The sequence below is a fragment of the Felis catus genome, chromosome D2, assembly GCF_018350175.1.
Source record: "Felis catus isolate Fca126 chromosome D2, F.catus_Fca126_mat1.0, whole genome shotgun sequence".
In the NCBI taxonomy this organism is placed as follows: domain Eukaryota; kingdom Metazoa; phylum Chordata; class Mammalia; order Carnivora; family Felidae; genus Felis; species Felis catus.
Window position 1 is genome coordinate 25,516,816 of NC_058378.1, and position 19,095 is coordinate 25,535,910.

The 19,095-nt window shown below is 44.5% G+C and overlaps 1 long non-coding RNA gene across 1 annotated transcript in view; it reads left to right on the forward strand.

Annotated features, from left to right (window-relative positions):
- The window catches only part of LOC111557049, a 95,492-nt gene extending 83,652 nt beyond the window's left edge, over positions 1-11,840 (forward strand). Inside the window, exon 2 of the long non-coding RNA XR_006586970.1 lies at positions 11,500-11,840. This is a non-coding gene — a long non-coding RNA (uncharacterized LOC111557049). The remainder of the gene's footprint in view (positions 1-11,499) is intronic.
- Positions 11,841-19,095: the final 7,255 nt, after the last annotated feature.

Sequence of the window (19,095 nt, forward strand, 5' to 3'; positions counted from 1 at the left end):
CGGTAGAATATGTGTGTAGTAAATGAAAATGTTTTTCAAGAGCTTTTAAAGATGTTACACATGATGTAAAATTTAAACAACAGGATATGATGCTGTTCACATTTTACTGAATTTTGTACAAGTAGAAATTCACATGTATAGAGAAAGGAAAGGAGATAGATTAAAAAAATCATGGGGTTATCCCTTGTAGCAGAATTATGGGCAATTTTTGTTTTCATTTTACTTTTTGGGTTTTCTGGTTTTCTAAGTAAGTTTGTGTTGCTTTTACATTCTGTAAAAAGCCAGCAAATATGGCAGCGGGAGGAAAAGATTTTGGTAACCCATCCCTATGCATGCAAGTGGCATTTTCTGTTTGAGATCAGCAACCAGAGTTATTATGAGAGTCTCAGTTGAATCAAATGCTAAGCTCTTTGCAAATGTGCTGGTTATATTTTCCTATCTCTGAGTCTGAATTTTCTTCTGGTGCTGTATCATAATGTAACAAATAAATGTCAATACTGAATGAAGAGAGAGAGAAAAAAGCTGTCCTTGGGTTCGGGGGACAAGAACTTTTGAACCTTCTCTAATTTCCATGGAGCTATGACCCAGGGCTCTGAAGACAGCTACCTCTTGGCCTTGTGCCCAACCTCACAAGTCCTGAACAACCAAGACCTTTGAAAAGACCAAAAACCGGGTGTGTGTTCTGGAGGGAGCTGGTCTTGCTTTCCCTAGGGTTTGTGTAGACCTGTCAGGATTTTCATGCTTTTTGTTTTCTTTTCTAGTTATTTTTCTTTCCAAGTGATTGTAGATAGAATTCATTTAAATTTCTGAAGACTTTTTTTTAGCTGATTTGCAAGATTTCCCTGTTTGCTAAAGTTATACTTTGATCTTATCTTCTGAGTTTTCAGGAATTAAATAACACATATGCCAACGCAAAAATAAGTAAAACTTACCGGTTATTTTTTCTCTCTAGGACCAATAAAAGGGTCTTAGGGTTTTAGAGACTTAAATGTAAATTTTTTTTGTTATTAATTTGTATATACATATATACACACACATTTCCACGTATTTGTGTTTGTGTGTGTGTATACATATGTGTCACAACTTACTATCACTTTAAAAAAATTCAGAATCTCCTTTTCCCATAAAAACAATGTTATGTTTGGGTTTTCATAGAAGTCTAATATTTAGCTCTTAGGGTCTGAGTGAAGATATTGTGTATTTGTGTTTCAACATGATAATATTCTCACATTTCTCTACATTTTACTGTTTAAAAAGTGCTTTTATTATAAAATGCAGCATGCATACAAAGAGAATATATCACATATATGCACAGTTTAAAGGATAAGAGAAAAATGAGCGAGTTGCTACCACATAGCCTAAGGATACAGAGGCCCCTTTAACCTGTCATTTAAATTCCCACCTAGTCCACTCTCAGTCCACTCTTTAAAAAAAAAAAAACAACCCATCTCTCAGCAAAGTGGAAATAGCTGGGAATTTGCTTAGTGCGATGTAGGGCTTCTATAAAAACCCTCTCCCTAACAGACTATTGAATGAACAGGAAAAGGATATCCGTTGTTTCCACTTGTGTTCAACATTTTACTGGAGGCCTGAGCAAATGTACAAAGTACGAAGAAGAAATAAAAGGCACACAGATTAAAAAGGGAGTAGTGCAATTTATAGGAAACGTGATTGTGTTATGTAGAAAATCCCAAGGAATTTACAAAGAAATTACCAGAAAGAAGTGAATTTAGCAAGACCTCAATATACAAGAGCCGCAGTATATAAAAGCCGTAGTATTTCTCTAAATGACCCTGGAAGACCAGCCCTGCGGGGGAGACCCGCGCATCCCGCTTTCGAGGGCAGTCTCGCACAAGCGTGTCCACCGCCCTGTCCCCAGTCCCCTAAGGCGCCCCGGGCCCTGGCTCCCAGCGGGGGGCGACCGCAGGACCTAGGTGAACCGGCTCCACAACGTGCAGGCCCTGAATGCCTAGGCTGCGGCCCCCGGCCGGGTGGGGTGTGCTGGGTGGGCTCCGGTCCCACGAGTGGGGTCGGGGCGGGCCCGCACACCCAGCAGGAGCTCCCCCCCCCCCCCCCCCCCCCGCCAACGTCAGCGGCGGAGCATCTGGAGGACCGTTGGGGTCGTTGCATTCCGTTAGAGCACCTGCTGGACCGGTGGCCGGGCCGCCTGCTCGAGCCTCGACCCCACCCCACTGGCAGTTGCCAGCAAGCTTCGTCCCGCCGCCACCGCGCACCCACCGGTCTGGCGGGGACCACGCTGCCCGCACCTCTCCTCTGCCCTGTGGGCAGTCGGTGCCACCAGGATCGCGCTTCCTCCCCACCTCCCCGCTGGGGTCGTAACCCCGTCCCCCCCCCCCCCCACCCCCACCCCCGACGGCGACGGCGGCTGAAACTCTTGTCTGCTCCAGCCTCCATGATGTTCGCTACTCCGGCCACCCAGGAACAGTAGATATCCCTCCAGGGAGCAAAGGGACTCTCCTCTGTTGGCCGCCTGACGGTTGTCTTTAGGAGGCCAGAGCCATCCGGTCATCCATCAGCTCCTTGCCCGAAGGAGACTGAGTCAGGGCTTTAGGAGAGCCCACGAAAGGCTCAGTGAAGGAGGACTGACAGTTGATGACCAAAGGTGAGACATTGAGAGAAGAGGCCCTGGAAGTGGGAGTGTGCCACAGGCGTGGAGGCCACTGAAGGCCACCGGAGCCCCCTGGAGCTTTACTTCCTTCAGGTGCCACTCTGGGCCTCTGAAGGGAAACCTCCCACCCAAGCTGGGGATACTAGTTTGAGTAAGAAAAGCCGCGTGTCCTCGATGCTCTCCTTCTCCATTGCCAGCTCTCGTGGCCCTGCGGGAGGTGTCCCAGGGAGGACACCTGCCCTGCGGGAGGTCCCTTTGGAGGAGTGACCTAGGTTCAGCAGGGCCAGTCTCATTCTGCAGCCACTTCTCAAGAGGTTGACAAAGGTGGTTCTTGTTGAAGGCCATTGGGTCAGTCTCCATCTCACCGACGTCAAAGGAGACAAAGTGAGGGTCCCCGTCACGCCTGTCAAGGAGGACGTCACCCCATGTGCCAGCTGTGGGCCCTACAAATGGGAAATTTCAGTGCCTCTGCCACTGTCGTAGGGTGAAGGTGAGCTGCCCTCCCGTCCTCAGCTTCCCTGTCCAGTCATTGCCGAAGACCTGGGTTTGGAGAAGACGGCTGAGTGGCCCTGGTTTAATAAGGTCTTAGAGATGAGACTGAGGCCACCTCCGACTGCATTGCCGCACAGCCTGCCCTCAGCCGCTGTCACAGTGCCCATCCCGCTCACTAGAACATTACCAGTCACGGACTTGGCTGACCTGCCTGCCAGGCCCCATCCGTCTGCTCCCATACCTAAGATTGCTTGTGAAATGAGATGCACAATTCCTAATTCTCCCTTTGCTGTTCATGCAGGTTCTCTTTCTCCCTTCAGGGTCAAGCTCATCTTTGGGGCCCTACTTAGCAATGAGAACGGAGGCCTTGCGTTCCTGTCCGTCAGTGGTAGCTGTGGCATCTCCTGCTTGGATCTCCCCACGCTCCTAGCACCTCAGTCCTTTCTTCGGCCTGCCTCCTGGAGATTGGAATCACCTATGCCTATGTGTGTGGATTATCTGCCCTTTTTCATGCGGACGTCTCCGCCAGTCGCCCCCACCTCAGTCTTCACCGGCCAGTCTGTCGCTGCTTCTGCAGCAAGCATATCTGCAGAGTCAGCCTCCCAGCCTCCTTTGGAATTTGGTGTCACTGACACGGACACCACTTCCATTTTTCAGACTTTCCTCTTGACTTCTCCCCCTGGGCTCCAGGGAGAACTTTTATTTTCCATGGCACTTTCTGGTTCTGAGAACATGTACTTCATGCGCAGCGTGGCCTCAGGCTCGGTTCTGCCAGCTTGTCCACACAGTCAGCAGCCCAAACGTGACTTTCAAACTCCCTGACTCTGGAGCCACCCCCTCAGCCCCTATTGGGGGTCTGTGATGGGCTGTGGCCTGGAGCCGCCCGACGGCAGCCCTTTTCCTTTTGGAGACTAGGCGGCCCCAGCACAAGCCACAGCCCAGCCACCCACAGCAGCACAACTCAACCGGGCTTATGGATTTGATAGCTCCATATTGTCCCTTTGGCATCCCTGTCAGCACCCAGCCAGCTTTTGGTGACACTTCAGGCATTTTCCCAGTACTACAGCTACTACTGGCTTTACAGTTGCTGCCAGGATGCCTAGGACTGGGAATAATAGCTCACCATTTCTGAACACCACCGCAGATCCATTTGTGTTTGTGGGATCTGCGTCCCTAATGGGTAGCAACAGCTCTGGGGTGGCGTTAGCTGCCCAAGCCCCACCTCCAGGATGGAGCACTCGGCTTTGGCGCAGGATGAAGCGGTCACTACTTCCTCTAGTTAAGGACTTTTAGATCCAAGCTTCAGGGTCCTGCTGGCCTATAGCACCCTGGTTGCCAACGGAGAGTCTACCTCTACAGAGAGCACATCTGTCCTGGGAGACCTTTTCCTCCCTGTGTGTAGTCAGAGCACTTGGGGCTAGCTGGGCAGAGGGACATCTGTGACTATTGGAGGAGTCCGCACCACTGAGAAGAAATGAGTGTCAAGTGACAGTTTTTTGTCTCCTGGTAGGCCGGTCAGCTGGGGCCCTTTGTGGCACAGCACATCCGTTGCAGCTGGAGAGGCCAGCGCCATCCTATGTTGGGTGGTGCTTCTCTTGTCGCCTTTTGTCAGACTTCCCAGGGTCCCCTGGCCACAGCACGTGGGCTGCAGCGGGAGGGATTAGTACCCGTCTCGTGCCGGGAGATATGTCTCTTCGTGCTTATGATCAGAGCATCCGAGGCACATGTGGCCAGACTCCCATCTCTAGAAGCTGCAGCGGCCAGGACCATTCCTATGCTTGCAGCCCTCGTGTTTCCACCTACAGTCAGAGCACTGGGGACCCATGTGGTGCAGTAGAAGGGGACATCACCAAACCTGTGCTTGGTGACACTTCCCACCACCATTCTGAGCTCCTGGGATGCTCGTGGTCAAAGCACTTGTGTTACAGTCAGGGTGATGTTGCCACACATTCTTAGGGAGGCATTTCTACTTTTGCTTGCAGTCAGAATACCTGGTCACCCAGCCATGATACCCCCTCTGGCTTTTAGGGGGCAGCACGACTGAGAAAATACCTATGCTCAGAGGCACTTTCGTTTCTACCTTTGGTCAAAGTGTTTCCAACTCTGGTGTGGTCAGAGTAGGCTTCAGCTTTCTGTTCGGGGCACCACCCAGGGCTTGTGGGAGACAGAAGTGAAGGAACACCGAGTCTTCATCCTCTCATAGTGCAAGACCTGCAGATCTCAGTAATTAAGAAGCAGAAGCTTCCACGAATGGAGCTCGCTTTGCTGGGAAGAGGCTCTCTCTTCTAGTTATGTCAAACAAACTTAACCTCCTCCTTCCTACCACAAGCTGAAGGTCTCACACCTCAGGGGATGTGTGTGTCAGAGGGTGTGGGGCAGATGAGGCTGGTCAGAAACCCAAGACTTGAGAAGTTACACTGTGGAGAGTAGAAGAGAGTTCTTTCTGTATGTATCATCAGCTGACCCCTTTCTGACTTTGACCGTTGGTCTGGCCAACCCCAGCTCTGGGTCAATTTACCCCTCATTTTGGAACTGGTGGATGCCCCCTGCTGCTTATAGCTGCCCCTTTGTCCTTACTCATTTGCTCCAGTGGGCTCAAACATTCTGTCGCAGATTACGTGTATAAAGCTTTGTTCTTGCGAATTCATCCTCTGCTTACGTGTCTTTGCTCTTTGGCTCAACTGTAGAGGAAAGATGGTGTGTGAGTGGTGACGTGTTTGGCCAAACCTAACTGTGTGAAGTTTTCTATGGCTCTCGGCAACTAGGAACTTAGGACTGTAGCCTCTGTTCTTCCAGTGTGACGAATGGCAACCCAGGAGGACGTCAGGCCCAGAGGAAGGAGAGATGGGGTGACTTGGGCTTCTCTCCCACTGTCTGACCCCACTGCAGATGGGACTATTCCTGATGTGTGTTCAGAAACCACACTTTACAGTTTTGGTAATGTAAAAATGTTTCAGTGTCTTTTTTAAAAAAATCTTTTTCTTTAATGTAGGCTTAGGCCAGTTACCCTCACACATCCACCCTTTACCCAGAGAGGATGGGCCTGGCATCTAGGTTCATGGACTTGTAGGAATAAAGGCAGGAAGAGCTCGCACCTGCTGTGTAATGATTGAAAATGTAAACATATTATGGTGGTTGTCGTGCTGCTTAAAAAAACATCTGAACATATCCTCTTTTCAGGGGGAAATAGAAATAACCAGAAAATGGAAAATAACCAGTTTGGCTCTTGTCTATACCACTCAAATATCAAATTGTAAGAGTTAACACTTTCTCCTGATCTGGCTGACCTTTGAGTCCCATTGAGTCTCCACTGGATTTAATTGCTCACAATGTAGTCATTTCTAAGGCATTTCACAACAGGGGAACTTACTTAGGATGGGAGAAAAATTTACAAGCATTTCTCCAGAAAGTTCCCTATTATCTTACGAGACACTTATTATGACTGTGTGCTAGACTTTGTGCTAGGCCCTCGTGATAGATTATCTCTTGCCCCAGAGTTGTTTACAATGCATTCGGGAATACGGAGGAGTAGACCAAAAATTACAACCGGAAGGCTAAACGCTAGGGTAATGGGAGTAGGTAAGAAGGAAATTAAAATGAAACCTGACCTAGAATGAAAAGAAATTCGAGTTGCTCCTTAAAGAAGAAAGAGGAAGCAGCCAGGCGAAGAAGGGCTACTTCCAGGTCAAGGAGAAAGGACGTGGGAAACTTGGGTAGGGAGTGAGTCCACGAGTGTGGCTGGTGGCTGAATCGGGCGAGTGGAGTCATGGAAGGGTCATGAGCCAACAAGGCAAGATTGTGTAGACTTTAGAAACATCCCTGTGGCTGTGTGAGAAGGAAGGATTAAATGGGAGCCAAAGCAGAGGCAAAGAGGCTTCTGGGAGACTTTGCGGTGGCCTCAGCAAAGACAGGACACCAAGCTCCTCAGCTGCCCGTGGGGATGGCAAGGTGGTGACAGGAGATGGAGGTGAGGGACACCACTGCAACAAAACCAGGCCCATTCTGGTCATCTCTTGTGGGTAAAATAGGCGTGGTTTTGGCAAAAATAATACAAGTGCAGTTTTTAATAGTGGGACAGCCTAGGGAAGGCTGAGTGCATTTGGTCACTACCGATTTAACACACGTATCGAGCATCTGGAATGTGCTAAGGACCACTTTAGGTAGTAGTATCAGTTACATAAAGGCAAAATCTCTGGTCCTTAGTGGAGCCTATATTCTATTTGGAGGGGAAAATAATAATTGTAGTAAGTAAATTATCTGGTAGGTTAGCCAATAACGGATGCTGTAGAATAAAGTAGTATATGGGGATTGGGATGAGAGTGGAGAGAAGCATAGATTTTAATTTTAAAAGTGTGGGTAAAGCAACCCTTACTGGGAAAGTAAGAATTGAGCAATTGAGTGGGCCATGGAGATGTAAGGGAAAAGCATCCCAGAAAGTGGGAACAGCCACTGCTAAGCCCAGGGGGAAAATGCCTGGTGTTCTCAGAAGCAAGGAAGTAAGCTAATGAGTCTGGGAAGGGGTCAGCAAGTGGGAGAGTGGGGAGAGAGGAGGACAGAGAGGAAAGGGGGTGTCTGGGCCGTGAGGGCCTTGCAGGCTGTTGTAAGAAAGTTGCCTTTTATTTGGTGATGGGAATGTTTGGAGGGTTAGAACAAAGGATGATGTGATATGACAAGTTTTAACAGGATCATTCTGTATGCTGGCAGGATGGTGGAAACAGGAAGAGCAGTCAAGAGGCTAAGGCTGCATTCCAAATCAGGCATTAGTAATGGCTTGGACACAGTGATGGCAGTGGAGGGGAAGGAAGGTCAGGCTTTCTACACATATAGGAATATATGCCATTAGGTTGGATGACAGGAGTGTGTGTAGGGAGAGGAGCCCATGGAGTTACCACCATAGGCTAGAGAAACATTTTGGCTTCATCAGTGCATACTTGCTTATGGGACCCATGGAAACCGATGGCTGATGGAGAATTTATAAAGGGAAAATAAGAAGGGCAAAGAGAGAAGACAGCAGAGTCCTTGATATGTGTGGTTGAGATCTTGGTGCACAAGGAGAAAAGGCTTAACCTCAAACCACCTCATAAACAAATTTCGGATGGATTGAAGACACCAGATATTAAAAAAAAAATTACGAGGATTTAGAAAAAAGTATAGGAGATGCTATTCATAATTTTGGGATATGAAGGATTTCTTAAGATTAAAAATCATAAAATTCTGAGAAATATGATGCCATTGAAATTAAAATCCCTTTACTTAAAAACCATAAACAAGATTAAAAGACAGAAGACAGACTTCTACCTTTTTCTCGTCAGAAGGCACAATTCAGAAAATGAACTGGCAAGGTGCAGACTGGGAAAAATATTTGCAAAACGTATATCTAAGGAAGGACTAGTGAAGAAGTCCTACAACTCAGCAATAAAATGCCAAGCTACTCAATAAAATATGGGTAAAGCGTTTGGACAATCCTTTTACGAGGAAAATTCACAAATGTCCAATAATCACATAAAAAACATCGTTAGTCATCAGGAAAAGGAAAATTAAAGTCATAGTGAGGTGCCATTACACACTCACCAAAATGGATAAAGTTTAAAAGGCCTGATAGCTTCAAATGTCAGCAGAGAACTGGAACGTCTGGAAACCTCGTAAACTTCAGTTGAGAATATAAAGTCTCTCACTTTGACAGACATTCATGCATTCATGCATTTTATTCCTAAATGTTGACTCAGGAGAAGTGAAAACTTATGTACACAAAGACATGTGTACCAGAATATTCGTAGCAGCTTTGCTCACACTAGGTAAGACCCAGAAATATTGCAGGTGTCCATCCGTCAGAGAACGGAAAACAAACTGTGGTGTATTTGTACTACTCCGTGATCAAAAGGAGTGAATCTTGACAACAGCTACCAACATGGAGGAATCTCGAAAACGTCATGCTGAGTGAAAGAAACCTTACACACAGGAGTGCATCCTGTATGTTTTAACATACGGGGTATGCTAGAACAGACCAGATTAACCCAGAGTAGGAATAATCTCTGGGGAGGAATAATCTCTGGGAGGGCTGTCTGAACCCAGGGGTGCAGGTGGACCCCAGCACTGAGCAGAGGAGGGAATTGACGACTAAGGCAGCCAGATCAGCCCTGAGGTGACCTCCAAGAGCTGAGCTGTCCTTTCCCTGGGCTACCGACCTGCTCCAGATTTGGGGTCTCATTCCATGGGTGAAGTTGCCAGTTTCACTGAGTAATATCAAGTGAATAATAAGCTGAGTATTTCCTTCTCCTTTAAGTAAGAGCTATACTTTTCTTGTTATATTTTTCACTTGTTAAAATGAACAAATATGTAAGAAAATGTTTAAGGAAGAAATAAGAGTGCATTTTAGCTATCCTTCCTGTGGTAGGTAGATTTCTGAGATGGTCCCCAAGATTCCCACCCTTTGATTTAGACACCCTGAGTTGTCCCCTCCTGTTGAGTGTGGGCAGGGCCTGTGAACATCTCGTGTATCACTCCCAGTCATTACGCTACCCTTGAGGAAAAAAGGGAGTTTATCCTATTATCCTGGGTGGGCCTGACCTAATCAGGAGAGCCCTTAAGAGAAGCAGCAGCAGACACTCTTGCTGGCCTGGAAGAAAGCAAACAGCCATGTGGTGAACAACCTAGGGAAGGGCCATGTGGCTAAGACAGCCCCTAGCTGACAACTAGCCAGAAAATGTGACCCCAATCCTACAACCGTAAGGAATAAAATTCTGCCAACAACCTGAATGGACCTGAGAGGATCCTGAGCCCCAGATGAGACCACAGCCCAGCCAACACCAGTTCAGCTTGTGAGACCCTGAGTAGAGAGCTCAGCTCCACTGTGCCTGGACTTCGGACCCATGGAAACTATAAGATAATGAATACGTTTTAAGCCACTAGGTTTGTGATGGTAAATTTTTTTTTATGTAGCAACTGAGAATGATTATATGCATATATCCAGTGCCTTTGGTAGACACTGGAAAGTTTTCCAGCTCGGGAAAGGGACTAGAAGTAAGGCAGGGGGCTAGCACGGAGGGTAGGGCTTGGAAAGCTCCTTGGAAACGTAACCACAGAGAGACTTGGAAGGAGTCCTGGGAGCTCCTGGGAGGCATGTTTTCTGAACTGAGTCAAGAGGAGGGGGTCTCTATTCTCAGCTGTGAGCTGGCTGTGTATGAACCTCATGCTCTTGATGTGACCAGGGTGCTTCTGTGTCCTTAGGTGGGATGGAGAATTTTTCCTGGGAAAGGAGGCTGGTTCTCTTGCTGATGAGCGTAGTTGTATTCATACTGTTTTACTTGGGTGGTTCAGAATTTCACCATCACGTATACTTTGGCTGTGACTTGGTTTCCTGTGGGTCTTTATGCTCAGGAGGACCTGGTGGGAAGGCTAAGCTTGTCCACCTTGAATCACAGACACTTGCATCTGGACATGTCCTTAGCGGGTGCCCATCTCGACTCCTGGCACCTCTGGCAGAGGGTTCTTCTGCCCTTACCAGTCCTGCAAGTACAGCTTGGTTTTGGGAGGCTGTCCCGTTCTTAGGCAGCTTGAGTGGTTTCAGACAGTGTTTCTAAAGATAGTGTCCCTCAAATATATGAACAAAAGTAATACCTCCTAATTATCCCTCTTCTCTTCATTTAAACATCCTTTTTTCCTTGAATTGTTCTACTTTTGTAAAGAGTTCCATAATCCCCACTCTCCTCCTTGGACAGCCTATAGAAGAAACTCTATGTCACACAGTGATGCTCTAGGTAAACTAGGTGTCAGCATGGCTCAATGCTACCTTCTTCCATTTAGCACTGACTAAATATGGGGTTGTGGGTAACTACTAACCAATTCAAATATTCGGACAAGATTTAGTGAAGTCTCCTGTGTGCCTGGAATTTTGCAAGGATCCAGGGGCATAAACATAAAATGACATAACTCTGCCCCCTTATTACCAGAGCACTTAAAATTTAGCTGGAGAAATAGCATATGAATAATTAATAAAATACCGTATGAGGATCATGTAATAATTATGAGTTAATAGCTCTGAGGAAATTCCAGGTGCTATGTAATCTCCAGTTTCTCTTTTTCTTCCTCTACACCAAATTTCATGGAATGTTGCTTTTGGGAATGCTCAAAATCTTTGAGGAGACATTTAGAGTGTCCCCCTTTCCCTAGCAGCGTTGTCCCCATGCTATGTCCTTGTTTGTATGGTGGAAAGGACCTGAATTAAAGAAAGACACAGTATGTCACGTGAAATGATGGGATAGAATCCGCATGGAGGCCATTTGAGGATCCTTCTCTTGGTCTGTTCTTGAGAAAAAATTACTCTTGCAAATTCAAACCTGATTCTGATAAAGCCTCTAATTTTCTTTTTGCTTTTACAGGAACCGTAGAGATAGAGGAATGTGTTAAACAACATCAATCGATTATAATACACCAAATACAGAATACGAGAACATCTCCGGACAAATGAATGAGTTTCTCCAACAAATAAATGAAAATAATAAAAAAGTGGGAAGAGGAACCTATAGATTAAAAGACAGTTAAGAAATACATGACATGTCCAAACTAAATGAGGATAAATTGTTTAGATCTGGATTCAAATGCCCCAACTGTAAAAGCCTTTCTGAGATAGGAAACATTTGAGCACTGACTCTGTATTTGGTATTAAATAATTGTTATTTTTATGTGCATCAAAGATAAAGATATTTTGGCTATCTTAAAAGAGTTTGTAATCTTTAATGATAAACACAGAAGCATTTATGGGTGAAATAATATATTTCTGGATTTTTAAAAAAAATGTAAAAAAATATAAAAAATGTAAAAAAGCTGTGGTAGATATGAAGAGAATGGAGAATTGAGGAGACCAGGATGTCCATCTTTGTTAACAATGTGTTGAAAGTGAGTGGTGGATTCTCAGTTCTTCATTTTATTTTTCTCTTTGATTTTTATGCATCTCAAAATTTCAATTATAAAATGTTAAAAATCATGGTCATATGCAAACTATTTAAATGTTAAGATTTTTTTTCTCTTTGCCACAATTTTTCGTGTTTTTCATGACAATACACTTGTAATTATTTTGGTAACCTTTCAGTATCAACCTGATACTGTTTTAAAAATATTTTATTTAAAAAATTTTAGGACATTTTTTAATGTTTTATTCAGTTGTTGAGAGAGAGAGTGAAAGAGAGAGAGAGAGAGCACGAGCAGGGGAGGGGCAGAGAGAGGAAGACACAGAATCTGAAGCAGGCTCCAGGCTCTGAGCTGTCAGCACAGAGCCTGACGTGGGGCTTGAACTCATGAACCGCGAGATCATGACCTGAGCTGAAGTCAGATGCTTAGCTGATGGAGCCACCCTGGCACCACTCAAACTATTACTATTAACATGTAAAAAGCTGTACATATTTAATATATATTACTTGATGAGTGTGGGGATGAGTAAACTCCCATGAAATCATCAATACCATCAAGGCCATCACCTCCTACTTTCGTTCTGCCCCCTTTATTGTTATTATTATTATTATTATTATTATTATTATTTGTAGTAAGAACATTTAACATAAGATCTATTTCCTTAGCAAATTTTCAGTATACAATGTGTTGTTAGCTGTAGGGACCATGCTGTATAGTAGATTTCCAGAACTTGCCTACATACTTTAATTTTTAAATTTTTAAATTCTAATTTTGGTTCAGTTAACATATAGTGTATAGTTTCAGGCATACAATATAGAATACCCTGTGCTCCATACAACATAAAATACCCTGTGCTCACCACAGCAAGTGCACTCCTTAATCGCAATTAACTATTTAACCCATCCCCTCACCCACCTCCCCTCTGGTAACCATCAGTTTGTTCTCTATGGTTAAGAGTCTGTTTCTTGGTTTGCCTCTCTGTCTTTTCCCCTTTGCTTATTTGTTTTATTTTTTAAGTTCCACATATGGGTGAAATCATATGGTATTTAGCTTTCTCTGACTGACATTATATTCTCTAGCTTCATCCATGTCATTGCAAATGGCAAGATGTCATTCTTTTTTATGGCTGAATAATATTCCATTGTGTGTGTGTGTGTGTGTGTGTGTGTGTGTGTGTGTACACACACACACACACACACACACACACACACACACCGTATCTTCCTTATCCATTCATCAATCCATGGACACTGGGCTGCTGCCACAATTTGGCTATTGTAAATAATGATGCTTTAACATAGGGGTACGTGTATCCCTTTAAATTTAGTATTTTTGTATTCTTTGGGTAAATACCCAGTAGTGCGATTGCTGGATAGTTCTATTTTTGACGCTTTTAGCAATCTCCCTACAGTTTTCCAGAGTGGCTGCACCAGTTTGCATTCCTACAACAGAGCAAGAAGTTTCCTTTTTCTCCACATCCTCATCAACACTTGTTGTTTTTTGTGGTTTCGATTTTAGCCATTGTGACAGGTATGAGGTGACATCTCATTGCAGTTTTGATGTGCATTTCCCTGATAATGAGTGATCTTTGAGCATCTTTTCATGTGTCTGTTGGCCATCTGTATGTCTTTTTTGGAGAAATATCTGTTCATGTCTTCTACCTATTTTAATTATATTATTTGGGTATTTTTGTGTTGAGTTGTATACATTCTTTATATATTTTAGATACTAACCCCTTATCAGGTATGTCATTTGCAAATTTCTTCTCCCATTCAATATGTTGCTGTTTAGTGTTATTGATTATTCCTTGGCTGTGCAGAAGCTTTTCATTTTTTAAAATTTAAATTTTTTTTAAATTAAACATTTTTTATTAGAGAGAGAGAGAGAGCTTAAGCAGGGGACAAGGACAGAGAAAGAGGCTCTTTAGCAGGCTCCATGCTAAGCATGGAGCCTGACATGGAGCTTGATCCCACAACCCTGGGACCATGACCTGAGCCAAAATCAAGAGTCAGAATCTCAAATGACTGAGCCACCCAGGTGCCCCGGAATCCTGATTTTTATACAAAATCTTCAGTTTTAAAAAGGGAAAAGAATATGAATCTGTGAAACCCTTTGCAGAACAACAGAAGAGGTCTACATTTGATATTTCTGTGTGCTGACCATTGTTCTAAGCACGTTACACAACTCTGTAGTTCTAGGTGAGAATCATCTGGATAGGTAGGGGGCTAGAATGCAGGAAAAGTGGGCATAGGGGTCCCATACCTCAGATGGGTCAGCTGGAAGCCTCATGATGGAGGCAGAGGGAAGGCCTGTGGTCTCTTCGGCTGAGCTGGCCCAGCGACGCCTGTACACACTCTGCTGACAGGTGATGTTTCATCTCTCCTGCATTCTTCATCTGCTTTGTCTTTGCTCTCCTCCCCTCTGTTCCCTGGATATTAGTTGGGGGAAGTGAAAGAGGAACAATAAAACTCTCCAGCTCCAGTGAAAATGCTAAGTTACAAGCTTTTGTTCCTAACTAGCCTCCGGTGAAATTGTCTACAACAGAGGAACTTAATTAGTGAATCGGACTTCTGTTCAAAACCTATACAGAAATCTATAGGCACTGAGCAAATTCTGTTCTCTCCTGGTCTGTTGTTGCCCTGGAGCTGTTACAAAGGAAGTGTCACTACCCTGGCTTCCTATTTCAGGAAAAGAGAGACCCATCAGCCAAAGAGGCGGGACTTTTTCAAATTGCCTATGTAGGCTCTGCAGGGAAGGGAGGACCTCTAACAGCAGAGGGAAAATGAATTTCCCTGAGTGACAGCTCATCATTCAGAGAAGCAAGGGTGGAGCTTCCAAAAGAGCCCCGCCCTCAATCTTCAAGATTGTGCTCAGAATGACACCAGCAGAAGCCCAGCACCGTCTCTGACCAGTAATGGGAGGTAAGAAGGAGGCATTTCTTGTACAGGACCTTTAGAAGACGGTCGAGGCTGGACCAGAGGGACTCTTCCCTCATGTCCTCTGGCAAGAAATGGGGACTGATATGCTGCTCTATCAACCCACGTTCAATGGCTCATATATACAAGGTGTCCGCAACACCTTAGTGTGGTTTTCAGCTTTAAGAACTTCACAAGTGTAAATGCTGTGAAATTGCAAACACATAATTTGAAAGTTGAATTATTTACATCTCTTATATACTTATTGTGATTTATGAGTTTTAGATAATTTAATTTTTTCAGGCTCTGTCACTGTGACACACATGGAAACAAAAGATTACAATTAAACACTTACTTTTCACAAAACTATGTAGACATATAAGAAATGTAAATAATGTAACTTTCCAATGATGTTTTTTGTAGGCTTATAGCATTTAGACTTCTAAAGTTATTAAAGCTTAAAACATCACTAAGACTTTTGGGACACCCTGTTATTATCGACTGTTAGATGGATGCCTGTATAGTGTTCATAGAGCATATGTGTTACCATAATTCACTTATGTAATGACTATATTTTCAATTTACTAACTAGGTGCTAGGCACTGGGAATACAGCAATGAATGATATAAAAATCCCTGTTCTCATAAAATACATACATTTTTCTGGTAGTTCAGAATATATGATCCTTATTTCGGAGTTTGGGTCCAATCATTATCAATACATACTTTAGAAATCGTCGTAAATGTTGAGAGTAAGAAACGTGTGTGTGTGTGTGTGTGTGTGTGCGTGTGAAATAGAAGTTATTCAAAAATACTATTATTTTACCTTAGGAAGAGAATCATGGAGGTCATGGGGTAATAAATTTGGGTTCGCACTGTTTGGGTACATTCATGTTCACAACCTTCTAGTAGTCTTCCTGGCAATTCCACTGCAGTTGCCATTAACTGACTCTCCATCTCACAGCCCTCCTTTCTTGAAACCACCAAGCCTCCTTCCTCAACCTGCGTATTTTCTTTCACGGAGGAAGAAGATGCAATCAGATGAGAGCTTCTGTATCTCCCCATATGGAATCTTCTAACCAACCCAGATACAGTGTCTCCCCTTCATCTCTGGATGCCCAGTGGGTTTTTGACCACAGTCAACTCCATTACTTGTATACTGAAGGCCTAATTTCCTTGGCCTCTAAGGACTTTCCAAAATCTCTCCCTTCTCTTCTGTACCATCACCTTTTCCCTCTCCACTGGATCTTTCCATTGGCATACAAACACACTGTAATTTCCATAAGACAAAAAGCTTCTGTGACTCTAAATTCCTCTCTAACTATTGCCCAGTTTCTTTGCTCCCATTTACAGGGAATTTCAGAATAGTTGTCTACACTAGTTGTTTTCATTTTCTTATTCTCCTGAACCTCTTCAAATCAGGATTTTATGCATCTCCACTCCACTGAAAAAGACACACGTCAGGGCCCAACTCAATGGCTACCATATAACCAAATACAGTGGTCATTCCAAGTCCTCCCTTTTTATTTTTAAAAATGTGTGACCCATTTGATCACACTCTCCTTGAGGAACTCCTCCTCTTCACTTGGCTTCTAGAACACTGTTTACTGACTGCAGCTCTCAGTCTACTTTTTTGGCTCCTTCTTTTTATTTTGCTCTAGATGGTGCAGCATCCAAGGCTAGATTCTTAGAACTTTGCTCTTCTTCCTCTACTCACATCCTAGACCCACACTCCTCAATCCTCTTTCTTTTTCTTAAATGGTTTTTTTTTTCAACGTTTATTTATTTTTGGGATAGAGAGAGACAGAGCATGAACAGGGGAGGGGCAGAGAGAGAGGGAGACACAGAATCGGAAACAGGCTCCAGGCTCCGAGCCATCAGCCCAGAGCCTGACGCGGGGCTCGAACTCACGGACCGCGAGATCGTGACCTGCTGAAGTCGGACGCCCAACCGACTGCGCCACCCAGGCGCCCCTTAAATGTTTTTTTTAATGTTTATTTGTTTTTGAGAGAGAGACAGAGGGCAAGTGGGGGAGGGGCAGAGAGAGAGGGAGGCACAGAATCTGAAGCAGGTTCCAGGCCCTGAACTGTCAGCACAGAGCCCAATGCGGGGCTCGAACCCACAAACCTTGAGATCATGACCTGAGCTGAAGTCAGACGCTTACTGACTGAGCCACCCAGGCATTCCTCCTTAATCGTCTTTCTTAGGAGATGACTCAGATTAATATTTCCAGCCCCAATGTCTTCCTTCAACTCTAGACTGGTGTAATCAGCTGTTGCTTTCATGTCTCTTGGATAGCCAATGGCCATTTCAAACCTAGTGTGTTCCAAAATGAACTCATTTTATTTACCTCCAGATATGTTCCTTTAATCACCTCTATAGTAGTAAATGGCAGAACCATATACCAGGCCAATACTTTGGAGTCAATCTTAGGCTTGACATTTTACCACCTTCAATGCTGCCACTCCTGTCCACCCAAGTCCTTATCCACCCTTGGCTGTTCCTGTACAACTACAATAGCCCTTTAATTACTTTCCTTGCTTCCAACCTCACCCCCACAGAAACTGTCTACACAGCAGTCAAAATCATCGCTCTAAAACATTCAATTTGATCTTGGCACTCGCTGCTCAAACTACCCATATGGCTTCCCACAACAGCTGGAATACATTTTTAAGTCAAGTGCTGCCAGGCCCTTCCACATCTGGTCTGTGCTTACCTCTCTGACCCAGTTTCTCACCACTCACCTCATCGCTGCCCTCTAGTGTACTGATCCTGCTGTCCCTCAGGATCACCTCATGAAAACCTCTACTGCAGACATGGGGCTGGAATGCTGTTCCTCTCTGCATCTTCCCAGCTGGTTCCTGAACCTCATTCGTGGCTCTCGGGCAACGTTCTTCAGAGAGGCCCTTCGCGACCATCCTGGGTAAAACAGCACCCTCTCTGAACCCGGCATTCACACTCCATCTCTTTACCCTGCTTTGTATTTTCATAAAACGTATCCTTTTCTGATAGTAAATTAGAGCTCGGTGACACAGACTTATTAACTACCTTGCTCTATTAGAATAGAAATTCCACGAGGGTGGGGTCTTTATTTTGTTGGCTCTTACCTCTAGTGCTTTGAATTGTGTCTTGACAGGAGGCCTCTCTAGATGCTGCATCGAACAAAGAAGGGGATGTGGGATAGAATGAGACCACATCTTACTCTTACCCCCCAGTGCTTTCTCCTCCCCTTTCACCTTTTCTTTCTCCACCTACTTCTCATTCTTCTCCTCCTCCTTTTCTTCCTTCTCTTCTTTTTCCTCCTCTTCCTCCTCCTCCTCTCCTTCCCTTTTCCTTTCCCTCCTATTAAAAAAAGTTACTTTAAAAAATATATGAAGAACAGTGTGGAGATTCCTCAAAAAATTAAAAATAGATCTACCCTATGACCCAGCAATAGCACTGCTAGGAATTTACCCAAGGGATACAGGAGTTCTGATGCACAGGGGCACTTGTACCTCAATGTTTATAGCAGCACTCTCAACAATAGCCAAATGATGGAATGGAGCCTAAATGTCCATCAGCTGACGAATGGATAAAGAAATTGTGGTTTAGATACACAATGGAGTACTACGTGGCAATGAGAAAGAATGAAATATGGCCTTTTGTAGCAACGTGGATGGAACTGGAGAGTGTTATGCTAAGTGAAATAAGTCATGCAGAGAAGGACAGATTCCATGTTTTCACTCTTATGTGGATCCTGAGAAACTTAACAGAAGGCCATGGGGGAGGGGAAGAAAAAAAAAGGTTAGAGAGGGAGAGAGCCAAAGCATAAGAGATTGTTAAAAACTGAGAACAAACTGAGGGTTGATGAGGGGTGGGAGGGAGGGGAGGGTGGGGGATGGGTATTGAGGAGGGCACCTGTTGAGATGAGCACTGGGTGTTGTATGGAAACCAATTTGACAATAAATTTCATATTAAAAATATATGAAGACACAGTAGTTGAAACAATAGGAAATAATCAGTTTCTTATGTATCAACCAGTGTGTGTGTGTGTGTGTGTGTGTGTGTGTGTGTGTGGTGGCAGAAGGACGGGGAAGCGGTTGCACGTAGAGGGTGGGTGAGCAAATGACAGAACTCTGCCTTTAAAAAAATTTTTTTTCAACGTTTTTTTAAT